Source organism: Ostrea edulis, chromosome 6 (assembly GCF_947568905.1).
Source record: "Ostrea edulis chromosome 6, xbOstEdul1.1, whole genome shotgun sequence".
In the NCBI taxonomy this organism is placed as follows: Eukaryota; Metazoa; Mollusca; class Bivalvia; order Ostreida; family Ostreidae; genus Ostrea; species Ostrea edulis.
The window spans coordinates 49,578,589-49,588,203 of record NC_079169.1 but is presented as its reverse complement, the minus strand read 5'-3'; the positions used below and the strand labels follow the sequence as shown (position 1 = coordinate 49,588,203).

The 9,615-nt window shown below is 33.1% G+C and overlaps 1 long non-coding RNA gene across 1 annotated transcript; it reads right to left on the bottom strand.

The window, feature by feature from the left end:
• Positions 1–1,366: 1,366 nt before the first annotated feature.
• Positions 1,367–9,615, bottom strand: LOC130046829 (uncharacterized). The gene is made up of 4 exons (XR_008795839.1): positions 7,722–9,615; positions 3,378–3,408; positions 3,088–3,158; positions 1,367–1,414 (listed from the first exon to the last, which is right to left on the bottom strand). It is a non-coding gene; the product is annotated as an uncharacterized LOC130046829 (long non-coding RNA).

The following is a 9,615-nucleotide window of genomic DNA, read 5'->3' as shown; positions in this document are numbered from 1 at the left end:
CATATCTAACAGTAAATATAAACATATAAACGTTCAAGCTATAATGATACCTGCTCTTTTGTTCATAAATACAGTTATTCATACAAACATACATGTAAAGATATACCTCATACATGTGAAGATATACCTCATTACCTCAGTCAAATAGTTATTTATGATTTACACCATGTCCATTGAAAATAATTCACGATTACGCATAAAATAAAAACACGAAGCGAACATGGAATGAATATCCATAATTGTCTACCAAATGTATACATTGTTTTTAGAATGAAGTATGAAGATTTTGTAGCTATTTCACATACACTCATCGGCATATATCTCCATTTTGTTGACATTTGCTACAGTATAATGAATGTAAATGCCTTAATTTGATCTTTACATAGCATTATGAATGGTATAGCTCATCAAATAGTTAAAGCATACTACGATTATTCACATCAAAATATACATGTATATTACCTGAAATATTAACACATGAAACGTAATGAAAGTCCCCAACACGTACATAGTTTTACAGTGATATACATATGAACATGTAAACAACAGAATATAGTTTATTCAGTACATGGCTTACATGTAGGTTTCGTAAAGGTTATATTATTATGTTTTTGATAATAATTTAGGTCCCTTAAAGATTAATGTTGTGTTTTATTCCACGATTCCATAATTCTAAAGATCACTAGTAGCGTGTGAAATATACATACATTACATACACACAAAAAGTTACAATCAACAGTCGGTACACTCAAAACCTCCCACGAAGATACACACAAAAAGTTACAATCGACAGTCGGTACCCTAAAAAAAACTCCCACGAACATACATTATGTACACAAAAAAGTCACATTCAGCAGTCGGTACCCTCGAAAACTCCCACGAACATACACACAAAACGTCACATTCAACACTTGGTACCATCAAAAACTCTTACGAACATGAATGGATATATATCACAATTTTGATTTTTAATTGTTTATACAATGCAGTAATTGTACTATAGAAATATAAAACATAGCAACATTCTCATGGTTGATGAACCTATGTCGATTTCGTCCTGTTACACAATAGAGTACTAGTGTGTCACTACACAGGCATGTGAAGGTAATGGCACTTTGACGTGTCGCTGAACACAGGATAGATATTCAGTTCTTTTAAGGAATCACTGTGTATAAAGAACTGAATTATATCATAGATATTCAAACCGTTCTATAGCAGTAACAATTTACTTTTATTCGAACACCCTTACAGCTGTTCCAACTTATGCAATCTTTACCCCTTTCAATAACCTTTACTAAGATAGTTAACCTTAACCCTAACAAAAGTTTACTGAATTCAAAATGACGAAAATACAACAATACTGTACCTCAGTATTTAAAGGCTGAGATCTTACTTTGGGTCTTCTTATTTGAAACTTGAAAGGAAGAAACGAATAATTACACATATGTTCTATTGTTAACCTTCCTGTTAGAATCTCTACATGAAAAAGTGAAGATAACGAACAGTGATCAATCTATGAACTCCTATCAGGAATACAAAATAGAAAGTTGAGCAAACATAAACCACTGGATGATCAGGTGCCTAGGAGGAGTAAGCACCCCTTGTCGACCGGACACACCGCCGTGAGCCCTATCTTTTGATCAGATAAACTCTGTAATCCGTAGTCAAAATGTGTTTGCGAAGAACTGCCTAATAGTTGTTATGAAACACGTCAGACAACATTTGACCCAATGCCAGGTTGCATTGGCAAACCAGAGTGTTATAAGGACCATGAGATTTGCGAAATACTGGCTTTAAACGAGACTGTTGAAACCCATTGTACCATCAATGCAGTAACCTGCCTTGATTAAAAAACCGATCAAGCCCAGAAAGCTCATTCGAAATTCAAAATACGAGATTCGAAATTCAAAATACGAGATTCGAATTTGGAAATTCAAAATCCAAATTAACCAATCAAAATGTAGGTCACAATAGATTAAAGGTTACTACGGGCCTTTCTGCGTGCTAAGCATACATCATAACATTTATAGTTTTAAAAGAAATGTTTCATTGTTTGATAAACATATCAAAAGATTAAGCTTTCTGTCATATTTTAAGTTTATATGCATGCACCCTCTAACTTTTAATCTATTGTGACCTACATTTTAATTGGTTAATTTGGATTTTGAATTTCGAAATTCGAATCTCGTATTTTGAATTTCGAATCTCGAATGAGCCTTCTGGGCGTTCGTAGTTAAGAGACATAAACATCATATGCAGGTGATACTGGAATGTTGCTACATACATGGAGAAGCTGATATTATCCACTTTGTCATAGTTATTAGTTTTCTGTTAATATCTATATTCAATAGAATATCTTAGTATGAATTAGACATGAAGGACTCTGTTGTGTCTTTCTATTTCGAGTTCACTTGGACATATCGAATTAACAAATATATGAAAATGATTATTTTTAATACATAGAATGTCGCTAAAGCAAGCTATGTTTTCTTCTTCTGTTAAATTTTGCCTCATGAAATATCAAAACAGGTCAGCTTACAATGGAGCACAATTCGTGCCCATGGGAATTTCCAACAGACTTTTAGAAATACCTGATCACTATAGACTACGAAGGTATCGTGAATGAGGAACACAAGCATGATTTGATTGAAATTCAGAGTATTTGTGTGTAGAGCCGGATGGGGGTGTTTAAGAAACGAAGTTTTTGGGTGACTTATCTCTAGATATGAATATTTCTTTATTCCATTTTTATTAAAGAAGCAACTTGGTATGAAAACGGGGTAAAAAGTCTAGTCTTTAATTTATAGTGAGGAATGGTCGTGTGAAGTGTTGAAAAATCATACGTTTTGATATTGTTTACTTGAGAAAATTTTTGCGATTTCAAATCTACTAAAAGTTTTTTTTAAAGAATTTAATTAGAATCCATAATTGATTGATCACTGTTCGTTACCTTCACCTTTCATTTACACTTCGACTTACAACGAATGACAACCTGCAAAAGTGAAGATGACGAACAGATGGGATCAGGTTTTCAGGTATTAAATGATCAAGACCTATGGTTTTATACAATCAATGTGTGATACTTACTCTTTCATGAGGTTGTAAAGTGTGATATACAAAATCCCACGAGAAAGTAGATAGTTCACCCTTGTCATAAGCTGTAAAAACCAAATCCAAAACTGAATTGTCAAAGTTTATCAAATGCCAGCTCTTAACTTAGCTTCATACATGTACATCAAGAATCAAACAACGAATGAAAACAAAAGAGAAACGGCAGTATAATGGTAAGTCTTTGCAAGAATCGTACAGAGGACGTTTGTTTTATGAATATGCCTTATGAAAAATGTTTGATATATTGTTCTCAAATGCTCTTGTACCTGGTGTGCAGTTAGCTGCAGAACTGTAGATCTGAAAAAAATATTTTGACAGATCAGAGAACTACGGATCCACTCCTTATAAAAACCCTCGATTTACGGCGCATTGATAGCTGCGCACGGTTGAGGCCTAACATCGTTGTACTCTTGTGTTGCCGTCTCATAAATTTAATATAAAAAAATCCTAATATATTTTTCTAATATATTGTGTCCAAAGTTCAAATATTCATTAAAGCCCAATACGACCCGAAAAACTCACAGCTTTCCGTGATTTCGTTCGTTGACTTAGACATGTTAGGTAACCAGACAATTCGATTCCCGGTTCATTTCCATAGTTACACAATAACGTTTAGATGTGAACTAGTATCCCCACGCATATTTTAGTTCAATATTTTAAACAATATATCACCCAGTTTGATTAAATAATAATTATTCAAATAAGTAAACTCACGGCAATTTCACTTTCAATAGGTCTGGTCCGGCTCCCATCCCTGTCACACGGATACAAGCACAGGGGCTAAGCCCGTTTTGGGCCCGAACTCTGTGATACCATAAATATAGAAAGGGGTCTAACTCTGACACAGATAAAAAACTAACCACTCGCTTCAAATTCCTAAAAAAAATCTTAAACTAGGTAAGCTATGCATAGTTTGTCGTTTTCCTTGCATAGATTAATGTTTTAACTACTTGCATGCCAAATTTCAAGTCACTGGTTCTTAAAATAACAAAGATATACGTTATCGTTCTCTCGATTTCACTTGTTTATTTTTACTAGGACATTTACCGGTCCAGGTCACGGAGTCGTTTCTCACCTATGACAGCAGCGAAATTCAGACTAGTATGGAAGATTTCAGACCTGTCAATTAAAATTTCACATCAATTATATGCTACTTACTTCCTCATATTTTAATAATGTTCTTCGTGTAGACGTTACACGACTTATTTTTCCTCAGCAACATCAACTGTTGACAAGAGCTGTCGTTTTAATGAACGCACTAAATACCCGATAGACTTAAAATCTCAAATACCTTAAAACTGATCAAAACATTATTCTTGTGATATTGCACTTAGAGAAGGAAATTGAACATTATTTCTTGGCTTTTTTAATTTTTTGTTTTTGTTTATTCTATTTCATTTAGATTATTACTACCCATTTTCCCCTTCTTTAAAGTTTTAGACATTTCGGGTATTTAGAGTATTCATTAAAATGGCAGATCTTGTCAACAGTTGATGCTGCTGAGGAAAAATAAGTCGTGTAACGTCTACACGAAGAACGTCATTAAAATATGAGGAAGTAAGTAGCATATAATTGATGTGAAATTTTAATTGACAGGTCTGAAATCTTCCATACTAGTCTGAATTTCGCTGCTGTCATAGGCGAGAAACGACTCGGTGACCTGGACCGGTAAATGTCCTAGTAAAAATAAACAAGTGAAATCGAGAGAACGATAACGTATATCTTTGTTATTTTAAGAACCAGTGACTTAAAATTTGGCATATAAGTAGTTAAAACATTAATCTATGCAAGAAAAACGACAAATTACGCATAGCTTACCTAGTTTAAGATTTTTTAGGAATTTGAAACGAGTGGTTAGTTTTTTATCTGTGTCAGAGTTAGACCCCTTTCTATATTTATGGTATCACAGAGTTCGGGCCCAAAACGGGCTTAGTCCCTGTGGATACAAGGTACCATGATATACTTTTTGCATTATTTTCATTTCCAAAGAGTTTATTTTACCTATAGACAAACTACATTTTTAAATTTCTATTAATTATTCGTGTTTATAATAAATGAAGAGCGAACACATAACTTCTCCAGCTAGTTTGCAGTATAACGCTTGCGAAAGCGGTATGACATCTATAAAAAGATTGATAAATCAGTTTTTTCACGATAAAATACATTGATAAGAAACTCGGAATGTATGGATCCGCCATAGCTGCAGAACTGTAGCTCTCAGAGAAAATATTGGGACAGATCAGAGGACTATATATCCCCTCCTTATAAAAAAAATCGATTTACGGTGCAGAAAAAACTTCACATTGTTGAGGTCTTCTATATCTGCATTCTTACATATTGCAGTTTCATAAATTTAATGTAAAAAATTCTTACATATTCCCACTATACTTGTGTCCAACCATACCTTGAAATATTCATTATCGCTCCATACGACCCGAATATATACATATTCAAATGATTTCGTTTGTTAACGTAGCCATGTTAGGTAGCCAGTCAATTCGAACCCCGGCTCATCTCCATGTTCGTACTTGTTTTGAAAGAATGTCTATGGGAACAGATATCCGAACATACATTTTTGGTGAACTATATTGGATGAAATTAACCCAGTTTGGTTGAATAATAATTAATGAAATAGGTCTGAATGGCGTTCATTAGTATGGTCCCCATCTCGCCACTTTGTTTTACACTTCACTATTAAAATGGAGTATAAGATATCTGAAGTACAAGACGTTCAGATTAGCCTTTTATAGCATTTTCAATACTCAAGAGCGTTTTTACTTTTAAACTTTTAAAATATTGTTTTAAATTATATTAATTATCCGTGTTTATGATAATGAAAACTATTATATAACTCGCATCGAATGTCATGAATGCATTTGATTAGCAACGGGGTTGGAATTTATTAGATACCTAACATGGATACATCAGCAAACGCAATAATTTGAAGCTGTGAGGTATCAGGGAGAATTATGATTTAATGAATTCGAATATTTGAAGATATATTTGGACACAGAGGTAGGAAAATTTGTTAGGAATTTTTACATTAAATCTACAAGACTCCGATGCAAGAATATAGCTGTATAAGTCCTCAACCGTGCGCATTCCTTTCTGTGCCAAAAAATTAAGATTACTTTGATCTGTCCCAATATTTTCTTAGAGAGCTCCAATTCTGCAGCTAGACCTTCCACTGATCACTCTGTATTCCATATTATCATAAAGGTACATTTATACAATATTAAACATTTCTGTATGCCTCCCTGATATATAATTCTGTAATTTACAATACATCTATACAGATTCAGACATTTTCTGGGTCCGCTCCTGATAACTTTGTGTTTCACGATGTAACAAACTAAATTGATCCCTTACGATAGCCCTCACTTTGTTTGTAACCTTTGTATATTTTCCTGTGGGGAGCCCCTCGCTTACTATGGGAGTACCCTGGAAGTTAAAACCTGTTTGGCTTGTTCTCCAGAGGTCGGGTCGGGGAATCAAAATGTGTACTTACGGAAAGCATATATTGTAAGTTGAACATTGGATAATATATGAAAAATTTACACATATTTAGTATTTCTGTCATTTTATAATTGTTTCCCAGGGCCCTATTTTCCCGGGCTTTCGTTTTGTTTTAAAGACACTCGTAATACGCGGGGTACTTGTTTCCTGTTCCTGATACTCCTGCCCAGTTAAGTGCAAAAAGGGCTCTGTTTTGTGCAGTAACCAACTATTACAGTCCTACATGTACATGAAAGTGAGTTAAATAGAGCACCCCTGACACACATGAAGTTCATTGTGCCATTGGAACAGTTATGTTATTTTCAATTTCGTTTGAGAATAAAGGTCTGAACAGTGTCCATTTTAAAAGCATAATTATCATTATCGAATTGGAAATTGCCACAAAAAGAAACTTCATTGTGAACGTTTGTCAAATTTGTGACAAAAAATCATGGGAACCTATGAGATACACTGTACCAGGTGCCCCATATGATAAGGCAGATACGTGCTTTCCTATGGATGGAGAACTTTTAGATATAAATCAAACTAAGAGAAAAGAAAGAATCAGTCTTTCGAAAATGTGACAGAATTCTATAAATGAACCCAATACAACATTTCCTTTCAGGATTGCTATAATTCATCCGGATATAGTACAAATCATAGCTCTGATCCTTGGACAAATTTGGCTACAGTTTTTGACACTTCAAATTTCCTTTTAACTCTTACAAGTTTTTTGTCATTTCGAATTTCCAAAATTTCGTCTTGAGCATCACTGGAGAGACATTATTTGTCGAAATGCGCATCTGGTGCATCAAAATCGGTACCGTATAAGTTTTACATGTTAATGATAAAGTATTCAGCACGTTGAGACAAACTTGAAATTCTTAACCGATGGATTCATTGTTAAATTTGGACATGCTAATCTAACCTTTTCTTTCTGAAAGAAATCTTTGTTGACAAAATATAGAACAGTTCTATGAAACGGGACAAGTAATGAAACATATGACAAACCGAGATAAAAAGTACCATAATAGGTGATGAATATCAAGAGTTAAGAAACAAAAGCGTGTACATTTAAAAGATGATTGCTATGGCAAGTAACAGATAATACACACTATACGGTTTTCCTCCAGTATTGAAATTATTAAATCCATCATTCCCACGTCTGACCGTCTGCAGAGTGGAGGCCCCTTCCCAGAAATTTGGCGAATATGGAGTTCCAAATCTTCCCCAACTGTCAAACTTCGTTACTATTCTCGAAGAAAAGTTCTTCCCAGGTCCCCTGTCCCTATCATATTTAAAGAATTAGCACAGACTCACTTCATTTTACATATAATCACCTCTTGTTACATTTGCAAACAATAATCAATCAACAAATAAAAGTTTATAAATTGTTAGTTTCAGTCAGGGGATAGAATCAGACTCTGTATAAAATTTAACTTTGAAAATCAGCAGTGTTATAGAAACGATGTTCGATGATAATTTGTAGATTACCTTAGATAAATTTATGATTATTCATTTCAATGACATTAATTTTTAAAAGAGTAAACAATTACCTTCAGGTATAGAATATTTCTGATCAATTTTTACATAACATTAGTGTTACATTGTAGTACGTGATAATCACATTCATACCCTACTCTTATAGAGTATACTAAATAAAAATTATATGCATGAAGAAATCATTGAGGCAAACTCAATAAATTTATTTAAAAAACCATTTCGATCACCACTTTCTTAAATCTGCAGTTTTCCGGGAGAGTATATAGACGACCGCATTACAAATGTTAGGTGTAGCTACATACATGTACATTTAGTACAGGTGTTCGTGATAGAGTATTTACATTATTTAATTTGTTTATAAATGAAATTTAACTATGAAATACTCAGTAGTCACATCAAGTTCTTCTGATCAAAAAATGTTTCTCTAAATATATAAGTAAATAAATTGAAGATGAATAGATCCAACTTTATATATTTAAAGTTGCATTATCAGACCACCACTAGCATGAGTATGAGGTAGATCTTTACATGTATGTTTGTATGAATAACTGGTGGAGCAATTTTAGAATTACAAGTTCATATATTAAGTTAAATAAACCAAATATCAGAATTTAGAAATACAAAAATTTGAAAATACCTGGCATGTATGGAAAACACTTTTTGACAACTTAAAAAAATCATAATTTTACTATTTCAAGCAATGTTTTTTCCCCCCTACTTTTGAAGCCACGTGTACTTTTATCTATTTACTCAAGCTCTGTATTGTTATCATTTTTCTCTTACAATTATATTAAAAATGCAAGCACTTACTAACAAATGTATGAGTGTGAGTATGAAAGTGTGTGAAAGTGGTTAGAAAAAAATGGTAAATGTTCTTCTGTCTTATGTCAATGTTTGTGAAATAAAAAAATAATAAATAAAAAAAATAAAAATAAAAAAGTTAAATAAACCAATTTTTACGGTGTTGTAAAAGTTTGGGGTGTGTGTGTGATTTTTTTCTAATGAAGCACAAATTTACAAGTACTGAGGGCAGAATTTAAAAAAGATAAACAAGTTAAATGTTAAGTAAATTGTCCAGTGATTGTAAATTATTCTCCATATAGACCCAATGTCATAAATCTTACTGTAAAAGAATGTTAAGTAACTATTTATACATGTATAAATTATTATATTAAACTGTTAAATAAAATAGCCGCACACGAAGTAAAATCCCATTGAAAATAAATCCAAAATATGGTGCTCGCAATGTGTGCAAAGGAATTTCTGATCTGGCTATAAAATACATCCGAATCGGAGTGAGATTTTGGCACATAAAATCAAGGGTATCTGTAAAGTGCGAAACGAAATCGAAACGAAATCTACCGAAACGAAACGAAACCCACCGAAACGAAACGAAACCTACCGAAACGAAACGAAACAGATTGTATGATCGAACTCTTTTAATTATAATAATTGAAAATGGTATCTTAGGCCCCTGTTAAAGTTTATACATATAAATAAAATTCG